This window comes from Cupressus sempervirens, chromosome 3 (genome assembly GCF_028749045.1).
Source record: "Cupressus sempervirens isolate cs-2001-9-10 chromosome 3, ASM2874904v1, whole genome shotgun sequence".
Classification (NCBI taxonomy): domain Eukaryota; kingdom Viridiplantae; phylum Streptophyta; class Pinopsida; order Cupressales; family Cupressaceae; genus Cupressus; species Cupressus sempervirens.
Window position 1 is genome coordinate 1,040,536,498 of NC_143120.1, and position 4,856 is coordinate 1,040,541,353.

Here is a 4,856-nt window from a genome sequence, read left to right on the forward strand (position 1 = left end):
GGCTTTTGTTAATTTGGCAAGATCAATATGTAATCTGCAAAAACTTGGAAAATATTTGTCAAAAAAATAGTATTTTTGATCTTTGTGATTTTTAATAAATACCATTTTAACATGCAACTAATATGAATTCCTAACTTAACCAGATGTGTAAAGAAATTGTAAAAGGGAGTTAAGGTAATGAGATTTATAAATAAATTAAAATTTAAAAATGAAATCCTTAATGGACATAAGCCACAGCAGCAACGTATCTGCAAATTTTACTTCCAAAGGGAATGGTAGAAACCAACAAAATTTAGAGAAGTGAAACCATTATATCACTAATGAAATCATCGATGGAACTTTTAAAGACTGTATCATTTTTTAGAATTCATCAAATCGTGCAGTCATAGAAGTATGTGCACAAGAGATAAATTGCCATGAACATACAAAAAAATTCCCTTCTCCAATTCATCACTTCAAAGGCATTATGTCGCTAAACATGACAAACTTCAATAAACTAAAATTGCACAAGCATTCAACACAATAAAACAACTGGGTCCATCTGTGTCCATGAACATAAATTCACAAAGAAAATGTGCATTCTAGCAAGTATCATTGCACATAGAATGAGAGCACCAATTGCATATACTTTATTGCATAAAATATTTGGCCTCTTTTACATATTACAATTTTGTATTTATAGGAAACCCTCTCCATAGATATAATTTTTGGAGGTAGGGTTGTTACCATGCAAAATTTTCTCAAACTATGTAATTCTATCTAATTATCTACAAAACTAACCCCTATCAAGGTGCTAAGTAGGTCTGCACTTTTATTTTCATTATTGTATTATGCATGGACCTTTACATGACTCAAAACTATACAAAATGAAGGGAAAAAAAAGCTAATCTAAGCAAACTGGCCTAGTTATTATCTAAATTATGAGTCTACGCAAAGTGTAATGGATCCCAAGCATCACCATCATGCTCTAGAAATGAAAAATGAAGGATGCAAATAATATTTATCACAAAATAAGGTAGAAAACCTATCCAATGTATCATAAATCTATATGAAATTTAGGTCTACTTGGAGAAAGCGTAACTTCTTTCCCCTAACTCAAAATTATGAATTTTTCACTTTGTTGGAAGGATATCTCAAATTTGAAGGCAACAAATGGAAGGTTTTGGATCAAGATTCGCCCCAAAATGTCTCGAAGGCCTCTAAAAATGCCAATGACTACAACATAGAAAAAAACTTTAAAATAACTAATAACATGATAAAGCTATAACTAAATCCCCAAAACACTGACAAACAACTCATGAGACTGACCTAGGACTCAGAAGGACCAAGAAGGAAGTACTCAAGAGTTATCAGAGGAGGCAAGGTTATCAGATTGTGAAATGTGAAAAGTGCGAAGACTATATTTAAGCCATTTTCCATGAAGACATTTTTTGGACTTGTCGAAGTATGAAAAGACCAAAACACCAAAAATTCTAAAAGTTTTATGGGACTCAAAAAAAAATTTCAAAAGTCAATTTTGGACTTTTAGAGTTATCGGAGTTGTCTAAGTCTAAAAGGCTCACAAGTCCAAAAATCTGTGGACTTGAAAAAAAATTGTTTTTTTGTTTTCTTTTTCTAAAATTTTTTGAATTTTTTGGAGGGGTGGAGGAGTCAAAGATGTCGATGTTGTCAAGGTGCAAGGACATCGACAAATCCAAAAAACTAGAATACTTTGGCAAAAAAGAAGAAAACTCAAAACTGAAAGACCTAAAAGGAAAAACAAGAAAAATGCAGACTTGGCCTAGTAATCCATGAACCTTCCTAACTATCGAGATCGCTCGGACATGATCATCATCTGACTTACTGGTAAGATACAAGCTATGAGACAAAAATGTAGAAAGTAAATAGGGGGTGCCCATTTGCGAAGTCGAAAATTCGGTGTGTATTCTGGAACCACAACAAATAGATCTAACAAAAGCATTTCTTTATCACCAAACACTCCTTGGACCTAGTCAAGCAATAAACCAAATATAAATCTCTCAATTGGCAATAAAATGTCTCCAATCAGCAAGTGTTCATCTTTAGTACATGCACATGTATTTATTCTTTTGATCCTTAGATGAGGATAACCACAAATGAATAATAATCAAAATCACTCCTTGTCAATTGGCATGAAATTAAATAGACTCAAAAACCAATCTCCACCACTCTAACCAAATGTGAGAATCTATTTAGAGGGCTCTCTAATGAGTCAGCTTTTAATTTTCTTCAAATATTTGATTTTGTATTTAATAGATCTCATAATTTGTATTTTAAATAGGTATTTGACTCGTGTTTGAGTATACATGCCAGTGATTAGACCGTGCTACCATGTGCGATCTTTTCACTTTTTTTCTTTTTTAAAATTCTCTCTTCTTTTTGGACAGTGCTTAAACTATGCTACTGGAGAATTTGAATTTTCTTGATTTCTTTTCTTTTACTCTCATTATTTGCATTCCTCTTTCTATGAATTTTGTGAAACTTTCATTCCAAGAAGTAGACAAAGAAGGGCTTGGAGAACCACTATCACTCATGCCAGCCAACTTAAACTAATCACAATCATTGCTCACTCGGACCACCAACCACCTTTTATATCATGCTTAAGTGTTTGAATTGATGCAAATGATCAACCTTAGATCTGAGCTTGATAACCAAAGACCAACATCTCCATCTATAGTATCTACATAAAGTTTCTTGCAAGACAAGACCTTTGAGTGCATTGACTAAGAAATACCTCTTCCATAAATTAGGATCAGTTGGGATGGACTACATGCTAGGAACATCCACAACAAAACACATTAATTCTCAAAGACTCAAAAGTAAAATGAGCAAAAAGATGCAAAACCTAAACTAAGAGAACTCAACCTGAAGGAAACTAACACCTACCTAATTAGACTCCAAAGAATGGAAAAAAAAACAAAAAAAACTTATAAGAACATGGGTTGGTTTCCAGTATAGTCTTTATTATGTGTAGTAATAATAACCCAACCCATATAGTTCTAACAAATGTTGACTTATCTTTGTACTCACAAAAATAAAATTTGGTAAATATTGATTCAGATTTTGGGTACAACTCATACAAATCAAAAGTTGTGGTAACTCTCCATGGTCATGATTAATCCAAAAACAAGTTCGTTTACTGTCAGCATCATATTCAAATTGAAAATCATCAAACTGAGAGAGATAACAAAAATATATTACCTAATTTAACAAGTTCCCCAATATAGGGGTATATTCACACAATGTGATTTCTCTTTCTAGTGGTATTACCTCATGGTATACAACTCCACGTACATAGGGAAACACATATGTTAGTGATGGAATATAGCTATCATAACAAGAGTCAAATGATAGTCATTGTGCTTATGATCATTTTTATTATCATCATTATCCTTAAGCAATGAATTGATACATTTAAGCTCATCAAGACTAACAAACTGAATCATAGAAATGTCAGATTCATTATCATGTTCAATCAAAGCATTTTCTTCGTCAAGTCTCATAGAGACATGTTCAATGTTATAAGAAATATAAAAACAAAAAAGTTTCTATAAGTTTGATTAATAATATAAAAATAGCAAAACTAATCAAATCCTATATATATATATATATATATATAGTAAGAAATCCAATGGATTCTCATTTTATCAGAAAAAAATCTATCAGGAAGTCTTTTTCAAAATTAAAATTACACTTCATAGGTACTTAGGTCATTTTTGTAGTGGAAATCTTATTTCTGAAAGATTTGATAAGAACAAATCCACAGATCCAGTAGAATGCATGCATGCAAGAACCTATTATAAAGAATAAAAAGACAAGAGAAGGCAAGGGTTTGGCTCTGAAATATGCAGGAATATATTATTAGACAAAAAAATGAAATGAAATATACAATAGATAAATCCTTATAGAAGGAGATCAAAAAACCTAACAGGAAACCCTAATAGGTAAAAAAATTAATTAATTAAATGACTAATGCAAGTGCATGAAAGTGAAACCTTAAGAAAGGAGAAAGGTTAATTTAATTAATGCAATTAAATTAATACTTTACTCAAACAATTTTCATAGGGACAAATTGCAATTTTTTAAGGAAACTTTGATTTTCATAAGAATTTTTTATATTTGAAGTATGGAAAATCAATTTTTATAGAGATTTTCAAGCCCCAGGATAAAAATATGTTATAGTGTATTTAAGACAACTTGACTAGTAGAATTGTTCATGCACTTAGAAGGTCTAGCTAAACCCACTACAACTTGTCCTAGTGAAACCTTAACCTTGACACTTTAATCTACATTACATTCCTTGCAATTAATCGCTTAACTACTCAACTTCATAGCTCCAATTTGACATTTCAATATTCAAATCCCTACAAGCAAAAATAGGGGTCCCCATTTGCAATGGGACAATGGTGTTGAAGGTTTTGCTCCTAAAACATTTTGTGGAACAAAATAATTTGGATATAATGTAGGAGTCCCAGTAACCTCAACCTCCTTGTCACCAATTGATGAATGTCATTTACAAAAGTTTAGATTTCTATAGTCAAGAGGACTCAAAGTGGATACATTTGAATTTATTGAAATTTCCGTGAATTTTTTTTTTTTTGTTTTTCTTTTAGCATAACATACTTGACAAGAAGTTTCTTCATCTTTATAACCATCTTGGAAGTTGAGTTAGAGTGTATCTACACAATTTGTCTAACTATTTTTGCAAGTTGGTATTTTAATGTATTAATTCCACTTATCATACATTTACTATATTCGATAAAAGATAGCATTTTTTCTTTGTCTTAGAGTTGGCTTGACATTATTGATTTAATTTGAAAGAAAAACATTACGGTTTT